The following is a 19518-nucleotide window of genomic DNA, read 5'->3' on the forward strand; positions in this document are numbered from 1 at the left end:
GGAAGGGAGAGGGACAGAGAGAGAAAAGCATCAATGATGAGAGAGAATCATGGATCGGCTGCCTCCTGCACACCCCACACTGGGGATCAAACCCAGAACCCGGGCATGTGCCCTGACCGGGAATGAAACCTGGGACCCTTCAGCCCGCAGGCCAGCGCTCTATCCACTGAGCCACACCCGCCAGGGCCCCTTTCCCTGCTTTGCTCTCCTTTTACCCGCTGAGAACCCAGCGGTGAGAACGCACACCGTAAAACAGAGAACGGGGTGCAGAAAGTGCTGCTTGGGGAAGCACAGGGCTTGGGGCGGGGGGGCACACAGCACGGGACAGCCAGCCCGGGTAGGTGTTCCTGAGCAGGAAGTATGCATTGCACCCCTGTGTGCATTGCAACATTATCCACAATAGCCCAGACATGGAAGCACCCTCAGCGCCCATCAACCGATGAGTGGGTAAAGAAGATGCGGTCACACATGTGCACAATGGAGTATTATTCAGTCATAAAAAAGAAGGAAACCCGGCCGTGGGTGGACCAGGAGGGCATTAAGCGGAGTGAAATGAGTCACACAGAGACAAACAGACACTGTGTGATCTCACTTCCATGTGCAATAGAAACAGAAAGGAAAGAGACCAACTCAGAGATACAGAGAACAGATTGGTGATCTCCAGAGGGAGGGGGGGAAGAGGCAAAATAGGTGAAGGAAGTCAAAAGGTACAAACTTCCAATCATAACATAAACACACCTGGCCCTGGCTGGTGTGGCTCAGTGGATAGAGCATCGGCCTGGAGACTGAAGGATCCCGGGTTTGATTCCAGCCAAGGGCACATGCCTGGGTTGCGGGCTCAGTCCCCAGTGGGGGGTGTGCAGGAGGCGGCTGATCAATGATTCTTTCTCATCATTGATGTTTCTATCTCTCTCTCCCTCTCCCTTCCTCTCTAAAATCAATAAAAAATAAACACATCTGGGGGATGTAATGTACAGTATGGTCACTATAGTGTATAACACTGTTGCATATTTGAGTGTTGCTAAGAGAGTGTGGCTCAGTGGTTGAGCGTCAACCTAAGAACCAGGAGGCCATGGTTCGATTCCCTGATTCTCTCTCATCATTGATGTCTCTCTCTCTCTCTCCCTCTCCCTTCCTCTCTGAAATCACTAAAGAACATATTTTTTTAAAAATAAGACCTTGTCTTCGTTTCACTGGAATATAAGATGGAGGGAGGACATTCGGTTAGAAAGAAAAGCGGGGGACCTTTTGGGGGACAGGGGGACAGTAGCAGCGAAGCACCTCGGGATGGCTCTCTGACCCACAAGGGGCCGGGTGAAGAGACGGGAGGCGGGCAGAGAGGAGGGGGATGCCTCCCCTGCCACCTTCACAAAACATTCCTGTCCGCCCGCCCGGGGGCTGGGCCCCTTGGGCATCTGATAAGGTTGTTAAGTCACTGGAACACCTGCCCCGCCATCTGGCACTTCTGTCCTCTGCACGGGGCCACCCAGGCCTCCTCGCCCACCTCCTGGGAGCCAGAGAGCTGCAGGGGCCCCTAATAGTGGCACCGCCCCCCCCCCGCCCCCCGCCCCCCAAGTACCAAGGGCTAGAGGGTAGATTTCTGTGTTCAAAGGCGACTTTGTGGAGAGATGGTCTCTAACATGACGTGGGTGGGGCCTCGCTGAGGCTCCTGGGACTTTGCATGCACTGAGATAACAGAGCAGGGGTGCTGGGGCTGGAACAGGGGAGGGTTGAAACAGGCTGCCCTCTCTCCCCATCTGCGGCCCAAGGACCATCCATCATTTCAAATGCTGAGCCTTCAGGAGCTTATCTGCTGGGCAATCAGCCCCCAGCCCCGCCCCCTCTTCCGGGCTCTGGAAACCATAGCATTTGTGGAGAAAGCACAATACCTTTGTCAGCAAATCTTGTTGGGCTCTGTGGAGCGGCAGGTGACCCGTGAGTGTGTGTGTGTATGTAGCTGTCCCGATGGTGTGTGAGGAAGAAAAACACAGTTGGGGCGGCGGGAGATGTGCTGACCAACAGAACCACCCAAACCCTCCTCTGCGTTTCCCAGCCTCCACAAATTTAAAGAAAGACATGTGTCCGGCCACGGTGGCTCAGTGTTTGAGGAACCAGGAGGTCACGGTTCGATTCCAGTCAGGGCTCATGCCTGGGTTGCGGGCTCGATCCCCAGTAGGGGGCGTGCAGGAGGCAGCCGATCCATGATTCTCTCTCATCATGGATGTTTCTCTCTCTCCCTCTCCTTTCCTCTCTGAAATCAATAAGAATATATATTTTTAAAATAATAATAAATAGCCCTACCCGGCTTGGCTCAGTGGATAGAGCGTCAGCCTGTGGACTGAAGGGTCTCGGGTTCGATTCTGGCCAAGGGCACATGCCTGGGTTGTGGCTCGATCCCCAGTGGGGGGGGGGGGTGCAGGAGCAGCCGATCCATGATTCTCTCTCATCATGGATGTTTCTATCTCTCTCTCTGAAATCAATAAAGAAATATATTTAAAATAATAATAATAATAATAATAATAAATAAATAAATAAAGACAGCCATGTCTCCATCCTCCAAAGGAGCCTTCTCCGGTGAACGATCCCCTGTCCCTTCAACAGTGGCTCAGACAGGGGCCTCTAAAGTTCAGTCCTGGCTACGCCCGGCCCTGGGTCCCTTCCTGCAGGCGGGAAGGGTAAAATGAAGCCATGACAGTGATCTGCACACAGGCCCCAGAGTGCCTGCCATCCTGCACCCCCCGCTCCTCAACCCCCGTGATTGATTCCCGGTTCACACTAATTAGGCCTTGCCTGGCTGGGGACAGGAACAGCACTTTGCCATTTTCTTGAAGGAAACCGAGTGACAGGCCGACCTGCTGGTGGTTGCCAGGCAACCTTGACGATCCTGCAGGAAAGGCAAACTCGAGAGAGGCCAGGGCCAGAGCCTAGTTAGCAGCTATTGAATGGGAGCCTCTGCTCCGTGGAGAGGTGCGAGAAAGGCGTGGCTGGCGTGGGCTCCCGTGGCTCCAGCTGTCTCTTTGGATAGAGTGTGTGTGTGTGTGTGTGTGCACACGCGCACTGGGGGTACCTATGCAAAGTGAACTGGGAAAGAAAAAAGTAATGTTCTTCTTTAAAGTGAAATCATGCCTGGCCAGCGTGGCTCAGTGGTTGAGTGTCGACCTATGAACCAGGAGGTCACTGTTCAATTCCAGTCAGGGCACGTGCCCAGGTTGTGGGCTGGATTCCCAATGTGAGATGTGCAGGAGGCAGCCGATCCATGATTCTCTCTCATCATTGATGGTTTTATATCTTCCTCTCCCTTCCTCTCTCTGAAATAAAATATCCTATATAATAAAAAGCTAATAGGCAAATCGACCAAACGGCGGAACGAACGGTCGCTATGACGTGCACTGACCACTAGGGAGCAGACGCTCAACGCAGGAGCTGCATCCTGGTGGTCAGTGCGCTCACACAGGGGTAGCACCACTCAGCCAGAAGCCAGGCTCACAGCTGGCGAGCATAGCAGCGGTGGCAGGAGCCTCTCCCGCCTCCACTGCAGGCGGGCGGTAAGGAGCCAGGGATCCCAGACTGCGAGGGGAATTGGGCCTAATCCAGCAGGTGCACATACTCCAAGGGGTCTCAGACTGCGAGAGGGCACAGGCAGGGCTGAGGGACCCCCCAAGTGCACGATTTTCGTGCACCAGGCTTCTAGTATATATATGGGCTTATATCCACACAAAAACCTCCACACAGATGGTGACAGCTTTATTCACAATTGTTCAAACTTGGACGAAACCAAGATGTTCTTCAGTAAGTGAATGGATGAGTAAGTTGTCCATAGACCATGGACTATTACTCAGCATATTACTAAGCACAAGAAGCCAATCTGAAAGGTCTCATATTACATGATTCCAACTGTATGATATTTAGAAAAGGCAACATGGAGACAGTAGACAAAATTAGTGGTTGCTACGTGTTGTGAGGAGGGGGGATGAACAGGCGGAGCATGGAGAATTTTCGGGGTGGTAAAACTATTCTTTGAGATATTATAATGACGAATTCATGTCATTATACATCTGTCAAAACCCATGGAAGGTACAACCTAATGTACACTATGCACCTTGGGTGATAACAATGTGTCAGTGTGGGTTCATTGATTGTGACAAATCAATAAACTCTGGTGGGGGATGTTAAGAGTGGGGAAGACGACGAGGATGAGGGTGTGGAAGCAGAGGGGTATGGGAAATCTCTGATCAAGTTTGCTGGGCACCTAATACTGCTTAAAATATAAAATCTAGCCCAGCCCGAAGGTTGAACGTCAACCTATGAACCGGGAGGTCACGGTTTGATTTCGGTCAGGCCACACGCCCAGGCTGTGGGCTCAATCCCCAGTAGGGGGCATGCAGGAGGCAGCCAATCAATGATCCTCTCTCATCATTGATGTTTCTATCTCCCTCTCCCTTCCTCTCTGAAATCAATATATATATATATATATATATATATATATATATATATATATATATATATTTTAAGTTTTTAAAAAAGAAATAAAATAAAATATAAAAACCTAAGCGATTATATGTGTGTGTACTTGCTATAAATTGCAGACCTCTGGTTCACCCCTGAGTATCCTGGAGTCAAAAACTCATGAAGGTCATTGAGCCCCAGAGCCTGGAGCAACAAGACATTTTTAGTTTTTTTTAACCAAGAGGAAATGTTATTTTAGAATGAAATCCCGGCCAAGGCTGCTGTGAGCTGTGGAACACAATTCCATAAAACCAAGGTCCTTGAAGCGCTTAACAAGATTTCCACCTGATGATAGGCAAACAATGACTTTATCCCGATTCCCCCCGAGGAGGCAGGAGTGTCCCAATCTAGCTGAAAGGCTGAGCTCAGGTCCGTAATAACAGTGCCGATCCTAAGCAATCCCTCAGCCAGGCTGAGTGCCCCCCTTCCCCCCGCCCCCCCCCCCATGTTAATTAACTCTGTCAATTTCCTTCCCAAGGGCAGGACAGGATGAGCTGCTGGGAGGAAAGTCTGCCAGGCCCTCTAGTCCCAGGAATGCCAGGAGCTCACCTGTAATCTCTCTCAAAGGACGGCCTTTGTGACAGAATAACCGATGGCTTCTGCACGCCGCCTTCCGCGGCCGCCTCTGCCATTCTCCACGGAAGGCTCCTCTGATGGATGATGGCCAGGCAGGCCACCAAAGGGGTGATGAATGCTCGCCGTGCAGGCAGGGACCCTCTCCCCCACCTCCCTGGGCAAGCGGCCTTTATCTGCAAGGCTTAGAACACCCTGGGGACACGTGAAGGGGAAATTGAATGCCTTCTCGTTATCTCTAACCTAATTCAAAATTAGCTTGAGCTCTCCTTGTAAATCTCAGGTTGAGCCGTTCTGAGTTCATGATGTTTCTGCCATTTCATTCTGTGTGACAGCAATGGCATCAGCATGAGGCAGGATTTATAGTTGGCAACATGCTCTCTGGTGTGTGAGCGGGTTTGAGGCTCACCAAAACGCTATCCGGTAGGAAAGGAAGGTCCGCCATCCTCACTGAGTAAAGAGAAGCTGGGGCACAGAAGGTCCCCAAGGCCAAACATCCATTTCTATCATCAAACAACCTTGTGCCGGGGATTTTTTCAAATACGCTTTTATTGATTTTTAGAGAGGGGAACCTCAATGATGAGAGAGAATCTCCCTAAAAAGAAACCCTGCACCCATTAGCAGTCACTCCCCATTTTCCCCTTCCCTAATTAGGGACCTCCTGGTCCCTAATCCGCTCTTTGTCTGTATGGATTTTCCTAATCTGGGAATAAGTTCCTATAAATGGAATCATAAAGTATGTGGCCTTTTGCAAATGACTTCTTTCACTTAGCACAATGTTTTCAAGCTCCATCCATGTATCAATTCTTTAGTCCTTTTTAAAAAATTTTTTATATGTTTTTATTCATTTCAGAGAGAGGAAGGGGGAGAGGGGGATAGAAACATCCATGATGAGAGAGAATCATGGATCGGCTGCCTCCTGCACACCCCCTAGTGGGGGTCAAGCCCCCAACCCAGGCCTGTGCCCTGACCAGGAATCCAACCATGACCTCTTGGTTCAATGCCCAACCACTGAGCAACACTGGCCGGGGTAGTCCTTTTTTATGACTGAATAATATTCCATTGTGTGGATATACCACCTTTGCTTACTCATCTATCAGCTGATGGACATTTGGCCGTTTCCACTTCGTGGCTGTTCTGAATGCTGCTGCTATGAACATGTGTGTACAAGTTCTTTGTGTGAATATACGTTTTCAAGTAGGTTGGAAATATACCTAAGCATGGAATTGTCTGGTCCTGTGGTAACTCCAGGTGTTACAGAAAACTGGAGAAGAACCAAGCAATACTTAGAGAGATGGAGTTACATTTATTACGCGCGGGTCCAGAGGAAAATGTCTCTCAAATTCTGGGCCCCAACATGGAGGAATTTTCCCTATTTATATGTTTTTACCTTCTTTGTCTCCCAAATATGGGGTGTTTCCGGCCCCTTTTGCAAGTTCTTAAAGAGCCCCTATGTGCTGGGGCCTTGAGACCTCAACCAAAGGCCTGGCCTGGTGCCAGCACTGATAATTTTGTCCGGGGAAGGTTTAATGGCCTGTCTGAAGTGGGAGTAGTCTTATTTTCCTTATTATTTAAGCAAGCAAGCATTTACAGAAGCCAAAATAGCAGGGTGAAAATTTCAAATAGCAGTTTTTATACAAGATGGATTCTTCACAGGAACAGCCAAACTGTTTTCCAAAATGGCTGCAACATCTTCCATTCTTACTAGCAATGGATGAGGACTCCAATTTCTCCACATCCTTCTCCCATTTGTCACTGTTCACTTCTAAAAGTATAGCCACCCTTCCCCAACCGGTTTGGCTCAGTGGATAGAGCGTTGGCCTGCAGTCTGAAAGATCCCAGGTTCGATTCCGTTCAAGAGCATGTACCTTGGTTGCGGGCACATCCCCAGTAGGGGGTGTGCAGGAGGCAGCTGATCGATGTTTCTCTCTCATCTATGTTTCTAACTCTCTCTCCCTCTCCCTTCTTCTCTGTAAAAAAAAATCAATAAAATGCATATTTTAAAAATAAAAAATAAAAGTATAGCCACCCTGGCTACATCTCATTGTGGCTTTGATTTACATTTCCCTAATGAGCAAGCACACAAAGTCCTCTCATGCGCTTGCTGGCTATCTGTAAACCTTCTTTGGAGAACTGTATATGCACACCCTCTGCCCATTTTTATTTTATTCTTTTGTTGTTAATCCACACCCGAGGATTATTTTTTCCATTGGTTTTTAGAGAGAGTGGAAGGGAGGGGGGAGAGGACAGGGATAGAGAGAGAGAGAGTGTGAGAGAGAGAAACATTGATGTGAGAGAGACACATTGATGTGAGAGAGACACACCGATTGGTTGCCTCCAGCACACTCCCCTACCAGGGCCAGAGATCAGGCCTGCAACCCAGGTACGTGACTTTTACCTGGAATTGAACCCGGGACCCTTTGGTGATGAGTTGTGAAAGTTCTTGAAGGATTCCAGGCCCTTCTCAGATACATGTTTTGCAAATATTTTCTCCCATTCTGCGGTTGTTCCTTCCCCTTTCTTAGTAGTGTCCTTTGAAACACAGAAGTTTTACACTTTGATGAAGTCCAATGTATCTATTTTTCTTTGGTTGCTTGAGCCCTAAGGGTCATAGTTTAGAAATCTTTGCCTAATCCCAGTGCACAAACACACCTATGTTAGCTTTTAAGAGGTCTGCAGTTTCAGCTCTTACATGTAGGTCTTTGTTCTATTTGGGGTGCGTGTTTGTACGCGGTGTAAGGTAGAGACTTTTCTCTCTCCTCCCCCCCCCCCCCCCCCCCATGGACAGGGTCCCTGTGGGAAGAAAGCTTCCTGCCTGCTCACCCTCCTCAGAGACGCTCCGCTCCTCCTGGCAGGGGACAGACAGAGAGGTGGGGCCGGGGCCAGCTCCAGGGCCTCCTCCCCTGAGGATGAGTCTGGCTACAGCACTCAAGCTGAATTTACTCCAGCTTCTGCCCCAGGGGAGCCCAGATCCCGGAGAGAGAAAAGGCGGCTAGCTGCCAGCCCGCTTACCTCCAAGAGCGGTTGCCATGGCCACAGGGGACTTTTGTGGTGAAGCGCGCTGACACTCCCCCCCCTCACTTCCCTTCTCCACTCGCCTTCTGGATGACGTCATGGACGTCCCTGGCCCTGACAGGCCACCTGTGGGTTGGTCTCGGCTTTAAAGCAGCTGCTCTCCCAGGCCCGGCCACAGTGCCCGCACCGCACCGGGAGGACCACACTGGACTCAGGACCTGCCTCCTGCCCTGGCAGCGCCGCCGCCGCTTGGGACAGACAGAGGCGAGTATTCAAGGGGTGCTTCTCAAAATATCTTCGTCACCCCCCCACCGACCCCCCTGCCCCGCCCCTGCTCTGCAGCCGGGCGGCGGGGTGGTGAGGTGCTTGCAGAAGGACGTGGAGAGCAGCCTTCTTGCTTCTGGGCGGTGGCGACCGCGGCCAGGTAAAAAGTCAGGACCTGGGTCCCCTCCAAGCCTCCCCGCCCGGGTCAAGGGCTCGGGATCCGAGGCGCAGCCCACGGGAGCTGGGACTCGCGAGCCTGAGCCCGGGGGAGAAGGGGGAAGCGGGACTTGGCATCTGCCAAAGGTGCCCGTGCCCACCGCCTAAGTCACCACGAGGCGGGAAGGCGGGGAGGGCGCCTGGGAAGAGGGAGGGCGCTCCGCAGCCCGGCGGCTGGCGCTCCTAGGGGGTCCTCGGCCAGCTCGAGTTGTGGGGCATTTAGACCTCGTGCCCACCCACACGCGGAGCTGAAACCCTAAAACCCGCTTGCCGTTGGTGTGGCTCGGTCGGGCTCCCGCTCGGAGATGTGCGGCACCACAGCCTCAGGGGCACGCGCGCGAGGTCCGGACCCAGACGCCCCGAGCCCACCGCCGCCTCGCCTCCCGCGCTGCTCGCTCCTCAGACCCGCATGCCGCAGACCTGTGGTTGCACGCAGAGAAGCGGCCGGCTGGGGGTTCCCGGGCTCCCCTCCCTTCCTTACCCGCCACAAGATCTGAGCGCCGGGAGTCCCCGACTAAGCCAGCTGACTGACGCGGGAGAGCCCGGTGCAGGAGAAGCGTGGGAAGTGCCGGGAGGCAGCTGGGTAATCACCCGTGTGCGCAGGGCTTTTCCCACCCTCTGCTGTTGCGGCAAAGAATTCCAATAACCCGGGAGGGACGAGGGGAAGCGCGCGGAATGCGCCCTGGAGGGAGCCCGGTCTGCAGAAAAAAGCGCATCTGGTGCAAACACGTCTAGCCTCGCCTTTCCCCCAGGCGGACCGAGCGTCTGCCTAACGGTCCCTACCGCCGCGCTGGGACTCGGCTGCCGAAGGTCCCCAGCCCCTCCACGACAATCGGAGCCTCCAGCTTCAGCACCAGGGGCTGGACAGCGCCACGGCCGCCGAGCGCACAGGCTGTGTTCTGCGCGCCGATATGCCGCCCAGCTCCACGCTGTTGGGGCTCGCGGTCCCCCAGACCCCACGCGGAGGAGGCCACGAGGTGAGGAAGGGGAGGGGGAGTCATCTTCCCTGTTTCTCCAGGGGTTGAGGGGTCGGGTCCTCGGAGGGCATCCTAACGCCCCTTCGCTAAGACCAGTTGGAATAACTTGGTGCCCAAGAGCCAAGAGGCGCCTGTCCGTCAGCGGTGAGTGTAGGGGCCAAGCTGTGTCCCCAGACCCTGTGTGCTGTGAAACATCACCGCATCCAAGTCGTGTTCTCCGCCTCCCCGCCCCCATTCCTTCTCCCCTTCTCCCCACAATCTCCAAACGCCTTCGCGGATGAAAGGATAATTGAGGCAGGGAGACCAAAATAAGAAGAAGCGTATTTTATCTGGGTGTAGATGAATTCTGTCCAAAATGAACACCAAGGTCCGCATTTTTAGCCAAAGGAGCCAGGTTGCCCTTCGTAGGAGGAACAGAATGACTGCTTTGCTGGGGAGGAAACGGCCACGGAGGAGGGGGAGACCTTATCGCTAAAGGGCTAAAGGAGGTGGGGAGGAGGAGAGCGGACAGCGCTGGAGTGTGGTTGCCAGGCAACCATCCTCAGCTTCCTGTTGCCTGGGTTACAGTGAATGGAGGGGCTTGGGCCACTAATTATACATGAGCACCTCGATTCTGCAAAATATCTGCTGGGGTGAATGTTTCCTTTGGAGTCAAGGTGCTTGGGGAGGCAGCTACTACCTGGACCCTCCCTCCCCACCCCTCCCCTTCCCTTCAGAGCGGTAATCAAGTCCTCCCCTGCCATTTCTTTGGGATTTACAATTAGGGTTTTATTGTTCGTTTTGTCTTTTCTTTAGATGGAGGGATTGATCCCCACTCCTTCCCCCCTCCTCCCTTTAAATGAGAAAGACACGTTTGCTCTTGGGGCGTGAACAGGAGGGAGACCAGAAATTGTCCCCCAGGTCTCTCTGGTAGAGGAGGCACTCTCCTGGGCTTGGCTCTGGTTCCCATTGGGGGGAGGGGGGGGTACTAGCTCATCAGCACCTTCATAATTAGTAAATCCAGCACTTTCAAGCTTCTCCTCCTCTGATCTTTTTCTTTTCCCTTTGATTGACAAACACGGACTCCACTCTTCACCTGTCAGCCTTGCCTCTCTGTGTCCGTCTGTAATACTGGGGTGGGAAATCATTTTACTCCTCATTCTCCTAAGGCAGCTGTACCATTCAGCATGATTTAGGGGGGGGGGGAATCACCAATAAGTTAATAGAACCACCTGTGTTCTGTGTACTCTTTCATCTAGAATACTTCTTACGTTTCTCTTTCCAAAACAAAACCTGCTGTAAGCTGGGCTATCGCTTGGCGACACAGGAATAGAGGAAATACATGATTCCAGCAATAACTGGCCTATTTTTATCTGGGATGCCCTGTGTCAGTAAACACACGTTTCTTTCCTTTTCTCTTCTTCACCCTTTCGTTCACCTATCGCTAATATAAAAAAAATTAAATCATTATCATTTCAATCCAAATCAAAGGCTAAGAAAAAAAAAACCACCTCCAATCATTGGCTAAGTATCATTTTGGGGAAGATTTACATTAAAATACTTTTTTCCCCCTCTCATGTTATATAGAAACTTCTTTTTAATCCAGACCAGACAGCTGGTGTGCTTTTTGTATTTTTTCCTTCCCAAAGAAGTGCCTGCCTGTGCCTGCCTTTATGAATTCTCTATCATTGACCACATCAGTAATGTCCCATAGCAACAGTGGCTTTTAAAATATATATTATTATTCCCTTTCTGCTCATTTTCTTTATAGACAAAGGGTCTACTTTCCTTTCAAGAAGAGAACTGAGATCTTATTGGCCAGGAAGAGAGAAGCCTTCTTTCATTGGTTGGTGTGTATTCCCTGGTCAACCAATCAGAGGATGCCATTTATCCCTCTCTGACTAGCAGAGTGAGCAGGGAAGCCACAATGATTGCATCTGCTTTAGTTCCGTCCAGTAGCAGAAGGTGGAACTCAGCGGTCTGGGACCCAGGATCTGGGATTAGCTTTCGCTAGTCTGGGCTACATCTGATTGTCAATAAATTTGCTACCTTGTTATTTGTAGCTTACTTGAACACACCTGAGGAATACCTTGTTCTATGGGTTATTTTTATCAGTTTAGAATACACCAGGATTACCTTTCCAAGTCAATGCAAGTGACTGGGATCAGCCCACTGAGGATCCAGGACTTCTGTCCTCTCCTCTACAAGTGGTCTCCGCCCCCGGGAATGTGGCAAACACCTTTGGGGGATGAGGATGGGATGCTGGGAGAAGGAAGAGCTGGGCTCTCTGTGACAAAGAGACATCTCAGCTTGGACTTCCCTCTGCTGAACTCTGGGGTCCCCGGGGAGTCTTATTTGTTGGTTTCTCTACTCTCCTTCTTCACAGCCACCCTTTGGCCTGCATTTGCAGTGGCAAGTGGGAAAACCGGACGGATGGAGGCAAGGACCCTCTACTTCAGTGTAAGTGCAGCCCCGTCACTCCCCAGGGGGGCTGTGGCAGGCAGGTGATGGAGACGCGGGAACTGGAGATTAGGGGGTCCCTTAAGGCGCTGGAGGTGGGCAGGGCAGGATTTTTGTTGTTGTTAGTCCTTACCCCAGAATATTTTCCCTTTTTTTTTTTTTTTTTTTTTTTTTTAGAGAGAGAGTGGAAGAAAGGGGGAGAGACAGAAAGAGAGAAACATCGACATTTCTCTGGTGCTGAAGCTGTTGCCTCCTGCACATGCCCTGACCAGGGCCAGGGATGGAGCCTGCAACTGAGGTACGTGCCCTTGACAGGAATTGAATCCGGGACCCTTCGGTCCGTGGGCCGATGCTCTATCCACTGAGCCACACCGGCCAGGGCCCCAAAGAGCCCTACGGAGGGCTGCAGGCATTAGTTTCCACGTCCCTACAGGGAAGGTGCATCCAGACCCGCTCTCTTCTAAGACAGAAGCTCCCTGACGAAGCCCCGGAGACGCCCTGATGTGAGTATAGACGACCTTGGTCCGTCTTTTCTCGGTTCTTGGCTGCAGGGGATGCTGGGAGTGGACAGGAGCTCGACCATGATGGTGCTATCAAGAGCCACCTCCCATCTGTGCTGGCGTGTCAGTGGGACCATGAGCCCCGAGGCTAGCCCGTAAGCCCTTCCATATCAGGGCTGTGTCCTGGACACCTCTGGTTCTCTAGAGCTTGGTCAGGCTTAGAGGAGGGGCTCAGCAAGCGTTTGAAGCGAATCTTACTGACGAGTATTAGAAGTCTCTCGCTCCCTTTTTTTTTCTTCTAAATATCTTTATTGATTTCAGAGAGGAAGGGAGAGGGAGATAGAAACATCCATGATGAGAGGGAATCATGGATCGGCTGCCTCCTGCGCGCCCCACACTGGGGATCCAGCCTGCAACCTGGGCATGTGCCCTGACTGGGAATCGAACCCTGACCTCCTGGTGGACACTCAACCACTGAACCATGCTGGCAGGGCTAGAAGTCTCTTAACTTCCTCTTCATGACAATGGCAGCTCCAGCCCTGGACCCCCCCCCCCCCATTGCCCCCCCCCCACCTCTCCCTTCCAGATGCTTCCTATGTCCCAGCTCTCCACAAAAGATAAATGAACGCTCGGTTCATTGTTACCATGGTTATGTGGAGTGGCCGCACTGAGGATCCCTATCACCCATTACTGTCAGGAAGAAAAAGAGAGGAGGGGCTCGGGGATCCCCGTCAGGAAGGAAACCATGGCAACAAGCGTTGCTAAGGGGATGGCTCTAAATGCAGAGGCAAGAAACGACAAGTGGGGAGAGGGAGTTGGGGGGCTCGAGGGCAGGTCACAGCAGCCTTTAGACACCTGTATCTTCCCCCCAACCCAGACAGAACCCAGAGTTAAAGAATGTTAGAAAGCGGGGCCCCGCTGTCAGGTTCAAGGGCATCTTCCTTGGTGCGGCAAGGAGGAAGCCACGGGCAATGCGTTTACTGCGCTCACACCTTCTCGGCCCCTTACCTCTGTCTCTCTGCCGGGCTCTGTGCTGCGCACTGGCCTGTAATAATAAGCAAAGAGGCCCTCCTCTCCTGGGGAGCCTGCAGCAGGGTTCTGTGCAAACGCTCTTTGTAACACCTTTCAGCTTATCTGCCACCACCTGGAAGTTGAGCCCAGAGCGCCCTGGAAAAGGCCTGTTTCCCTAGGCACACCCCCAGGCTCCCGACTCCACTGGCTCCCACCTTGTACCTTGGTGAGCCCCGTTCTCTAACACGAGCACCCAGGCCTTGGTCTCTGAGACCTGACACCGAGGCGGCTCTTCCCCAACGGTGCCAAAGATCAGCATTCATTCTTCTAAATATATTTGTTATTGGTTTCAGACAGGGAGAGAGAGAGAAACATCCATGGTGAGAGAGAGTCACTAATTGGCTGCCTCCTGCACGCTCCCCACTGGGGATCGAGCCTGCACCCCAGGCATGTGCCTTGACCGGGAATCGAACTGTGACCTCCTGGTTCATAGGTCGACGCTCAACCACTGAGCCACGCTGGCCGGGCAGCATTTATTTTAAAAGAAACTAAAGACAACAAATTCCTCTCCATCCCTTGGTTAGACAGGGGCGGGGGGGACACGGGTCCTCAGCTCCCTGCAGCTTGGAGTTGGAGAGCTAGCGCCCCACCTGGGGTGGAGAAAAGGGGGTCTTAGCCTCCTGGGGAGTGCCTCTCCTAAACTCCCCCCACAGGAGAACCCTCGGGCTTCCTCGGGCCCACCTGTCTAGGGCTGCCCGCCGAGGGCTGGGCACTGCCAGTTGCCTCCCGGTGCCCCTCTAGGGGTCCAGGCAAGCCCTTCCTTCCGCTCTGATGGAGAGAACAGGCAGAGGGTGGCGGGCTGGGCCACAGAGGGAGAGTTTTCAATTAAAAGGAGAAAAAAAATTAAAAGCGGCACCAATAGGGGAGGGTAATTATCCTTCAGCTGCTGCAGAAACACAATTAGGCCCCGCTCTCCCAGCCGCCAGGACACTGTGGCTTTGGCTAATTAAGAAGCGGATACGCCCCGCTAGTGCAATTAGAGGCTGGCTCGGGCTGAGGGGCCTGGCCTCTCCCCCATCCGCCCCTGGGCTGGGGACGTTAACCAGGCAGCCCAGCCTCCGGCCTGGGGTGGGTGAGGGGACTGGGGGTGTAGGGACAGGATTCCACCCTCCCCGGACCCACAGCCCTTTCCCCATTGCCTCTCCTTTCTGTTCTGCTGGCCCGTACCCCCCCTCCATTCTGAACTGGGGCTCAATGGGCACTGGGAGGGTCTGTAGCCCTGCAGGGGGGGGGCTGATAGAGTGTGGGGGGGGTCACCATTACCTGGAGCTCCTCCTTCCTTCTCTTCCCTATGATGGTCGGTTCTTTATGATCAATGAAGAAAGGTAGGAAAATGAGTCACCCCCTGCCTCCTTTCAACAATAAGATCTCCTTAATAAAGGAAGTGAGCGTGGACCTATGAACCAGGAGGTCACAGTTCGATTCCCGGTCAGGGCACATGCCTGGTTGTGGGCTCGATCGCCAGTGGGGGGCGTGCAGGAGGCAGCCGATCTGTGATTCTCTCTCATCATGGATGTTTCTATCTCTCTCTCCCCCTCTCCCTTATTTTCTGAAATCAATTTATTAAAAAATATATATGTTAAACTCTGGAAAAAATCAAAGTAAGAACTCCCTGCCCACAGTTCTGAGCAGAGGCGGTGGAGAAATCTGAGGTGGGGAGAAGATGGACCGGGCGGTGGGGGCGCTGGGCGGCTGACCTGGGGGACGGGCAGGGCCCCGGGTCCCCAGCAGCGGGCGCCCTGGACGGCCAGCCCCATCTGGAAGACTAGTGATTTTGTTGTTGTCTCGCTGCATCAGCAACAAGTCCCAGTCTGCCGCATGGTGCGGGCCCTGGCAGCGGGGCAGGGTGGCCGCGGGTCCTGGCTGGTTCCCCCCCTTCTCTGTCTCCTAGAAAACACCGCCCTGGACGCCCCTGGGCAGCACACCTGGGGGGCATCTCCCAGAAACAAGGACAGAGGGGGTGTAAGTGGAGAGCCTGGGACGGGGCGGGGGAGGGGGGCGCGCGGCAGAGTCTCCTCCTGGTAGCCTGGGCTGCTACCACAGCACCCCCCCCACCGCCCCCCCCCCCCGGAGAGCTTTCCCCTCAGGGACTCACTGATTTGCCCAACAGCCGGTTGGGGTTGGGCACCCACAGTATGAGGCGCCCTGGAGCCCGCACCCCGGGGCTCGTGGTCCTGTTTGCAGGAGAGACGCTGTGTGTGCCCCTAAGGGACACACTGGGATGCTGGCTGTCTTAGCAGCAGCCTGGAGGACACACCCGGCTGGAGCTGGTCTGGCGCCTCCACCCGGGCTGAGAGGGGACGTGTGCAGAGGGAACATCTTGGCTCTGGAACCTGCCTCGAGCCCGCAGGGGGCACCAAGGGAAAAACTGGGGTGGGGAAGCCTAGTCCCCTCACCTGTGCGGGGCCGCTCCCCACGGTAGCAGAGGCAGCGATCAGGAACCCCACTTCTCGGCCTGTTTGCATGCGTCCCCTTGCAAAGGGTGGTCGTCAAGGCCCAGGGAGGAGGCCCTCCAGGGACACGGTTTTCAAACAACAAACTCTAATGCCCTCTTCGCCCCTTTCCAAGTGCATGGTCTCCTCCACCCACATGCCAGGCACAAGGCACCCCAGGGGCCTGAGGCCAGAGAAGGGAAGGGCTGGTCAGCAGCATCCAGAGGCAGAGAAGTCGGGGGAAGTCTTTCCTTTAGAACAATAATGCATCCATCGATCAATCAGTAAAAAAAGTTAAAAGATGCAAAAAAAAACAACAACACGAAACCTTTCATAAATCTAACTTGGTTGGAACCCTAAAACTGCAACCAGGAGCTGAGCTCCGCCACCGGTACCACTTGCTCGCTGTGTGACCTCTGGCCAGGCACTCAACCTCTCTGAGTCAAATCAGCCCTTCACTTCTGCTGTCACTACCTCACAGACGGCTCCTTCAGCTCCAACAAACTGGCTCCCTGCTTCCCCCTTTCCTGCCTCTCACATGTCCTCTTCACTCCCGGCCCTGCCTGCAGCCAGGAGGCAGCTGGTCCCATCAGAAATCTCATTCGCACTTGAGAAGGCTGCAAATTGGTGCGAGTCAGCGGGTGTCTGCCCTTCTCGGGAGAAGAGGGGCCTGGATGAGCAGGAGGGGAGCAGGAGGGAAGGGCCATTTCTCCCAGGCAGCCCTCAGCATCCAGAGCTGCTGTGGTGACAAAAGGGAGAGATCCTGCCTCAGAGACATGCCTGGGAAGGACATTGGGGTGTACTCCTGACTGGAGAGATGGATAAGAGAGCCCCTGTTGACATGAACCAGGGTATAAAACAGGAAGCTGGTCACTTCCCGGGGGGCCAAGTTGGGGAAGAGGAAGTCCTGGCTTTGAACTCAGACACACCTAGGTTCCAGTCCTGGCTCGGGCTGTGTGACTTTGGGCCAGTCACTTAACCTCTCTGAGCCTCAGATTCCTCATGTGTAAAATGGAATGCGTCACATCGATCATGCTAGTTGCTATGGTAATTAAGAGGAGAGTCATAATATGTAATGGCATGTGTACATACCCAATAGTCGTCTGCCTCCTCTTGCGTGATTTTCAGAAATTCAGGGGGTGGGCCCAGAAGTGTGACTGAGCTGATTGACAGCTTCCTGACGCGTGCTCAAGGGACCCATGGGAACCCTTCCATGAAGTAGGAATGAATGAAAACCACCATCCCCTATCGTGGCGGAGTCTTATCCCATTTGAAGGCTTATCTTTTCCATATCCACATCAGCACCTTGTGCATTTCACAAGACTCCATGTATTACTGGAAGAATGAATGTAGGCCAAGCCCGTCTCTCCCTCCGGGTTTAAAAATGCAGAAATCAAGGCTTAGAGAGGTTGTGTTGCTTACTTCTAGGTCAATCAGCAAAAGAGACATTCTCAGAACACAAAAGGGTTGGTAAGCCAGGTGTCAGGGCACCTGGTAACCCCTCACCTTAACTGGATGGACCTGGTCTACCAGGTGTACCGGTTAATAATGCGGATTTTTTTCAATAGATGGAGTGACACATATGTTGAGATATATGCGATTTGATATGTATGCTGTTTTGTTGTATTGACAACAAGCTTCAAAACTTCCTGTCAAATTTGCTGAAGGTGTTAATATCATAGATATTTTTACACTTAAAAATGTCGAATTTCAGTGCCAAAAAAAGAGCATTTGTGGGAAGTTTTAATTCATTACTTTATTTTGAAGAAAAGTGCTGCTGAAAGGTATCGTATACTTCGGGAAGCTTATGGTGAACATGCTCCATCTCAAGATCCTTGTGAGCGCTGGTTTAAACGCTTTAAAAGTGAAGATTTCGATGTGAAAGACATTATTAACTGGTACACCTAGCAGTCATCTTTCCATGCTCACATCTGCCTCCCCAAATGAGCAGGGAAGCAGCTCCCTCTAGTGGGCTCTATAGGTAACTGCGCCTTAGTGGCGATTCCTGACCTTGGCAGCAAACTGGATCACCTAGTGAGCTTTGACAATTGCTAAGTTCAGGGCCCGCCCAGACCAGTTAAGTCAGAATCTCGGGGTGTGGCTCAAGCATCAGTATTCTTTAAAACTCTCCTAGCGATTCCAATGTTCAGCCGAGACTGAGCCACAGATTTCATGTGTCAAGAAACTGGAATGGAACATATGTCGGTAGAAAATAGGGGGACAGGCTGTATCCAGACAGGTCCGGAGTCACTGCTGGGTCAAGAGTGCAGACAGAGAATCTGCTCGAATAGAATGAATGAATGATTTGCATTTGGCTCCCAGGGTTTTGTCAGCTTCATACTCTCAACAACAAATCTTACACTTGAGCGTGCGCCGGGAAGCTGTCAATCAGATCGGTCTGATTTCTGGGCCCACCCCCTGAACTGCTGAGTCAATAGGCCCAAGCCATTCCCAGGTGATGCCCAGGCTGCTGGTCTAGGACCACACTTAGAGAAACCCTGCTCCGAGAAATGGCCAGATCGACACCCCCTTCACGTCGGCACCTGATCCGGCAGCATCCCCAATAGTCCTCAAAACAGATACACAAGGCAGGCAGGATGGCGGTCGGACTGTGGCAATAACGGTCTGTAAGCACAAAACAGATAGAGTCCTTCGTCTCAAATGCTTCTGGGTTGCTAAGGTGGGGGAGGAAAGGGTGGGTTCACACGGGCAGGGCTTGGGTTCTGGGCTTTCTCCCTCCAAGTCCCAGCTCAAAGGGGGCTCTGCTATCTAGGAGCCCCAGTCTTTGTGGAAGCAGGAGATATGTTCACCCCAGGAACGAAAGGCTGAGGTCCCTAATGGTGGGGTTGGGGATACTGCCATCCACATTCATGATGCCAGTATTGGGCCATCCCTATTGTATGACGTTTTGGCTTTATAATATTTTTTATCGTAAGCCTAAGTAGTTACAAAGGATGTAGCATCAGTATTGCCATCTTTTTGAAAAAGTGCCCTCAAATGAACGCAATGAAGTCTGAATGCCGTAGCAATGTGACACCAACATTACCTATTTTAAAAGTGCATCAGAAGGATCTGAGGCACAAGGAGAAAGCCACATGACAAAGTAGCACGTTTAGGAACTGAGATGGAGCCCAAACTGACAGTGTGCAGCACAGGGGCCCAGTCCTACAGCTGTAAGGAAGTGAATTCAGCCAATAGCATGACTGAGCATGGAAGAAGGCCCCAAGTTTCTGGAAAAAAAGGTTGGCCATGGAGATTTTTTTTTTTTTAAGAGGAAGGGAAAGAGAGAGAGAGTTGCTGTTCTACTTATTTATGCATTCATTGGTTGCTTCTTGTATGTGTCCTGACCGGGATCAAACCCACAACCTTGGTGTATCGGGATGATGTTCTAACCAACTGAGGTACTGGGCCAGGGCAGGCCATGGGATATCTTGATTTCAGTGCTGAGAAACCCTGAGCACAGAACCCGGACTTCTGACCCACACAAACACCTCAATTTTAGTAAATTGCAGGGACCAGCAGTTC

At 52.5% G+C, this 19518-nt stretch overlaps 1 protein-coding gene across 1 annotated transcript in view; it reads right to left on the reverse strand.

Annotated features, from left to right (window-relative positions):
• DET1 (DET1 partner of COP1 E3 ubiquitin ligase) overlaps positions 1-19518 on the reverse strand; it is a 40378-nt gene that overhangs the window by 14687 nt on the left and 6173 nt on the right. The gene's annotated exons all lie outside the window — the stretch shown is intronic.

The sequence above is a fragment of the Cnephaeus nilssonii genome (assembly GCF_951640355.1).
Source record: "Cnephaeus nilssonii genome assembly, chromosome: 24".
Classification (NCBI taxonomy): domain Eukaryota; kingdom Metazoa; phylum Chordata; class Mammalia; order Chiroptera; family Vespertilionidae; genus Cnephaeus; species Cnephaeus nilssonii.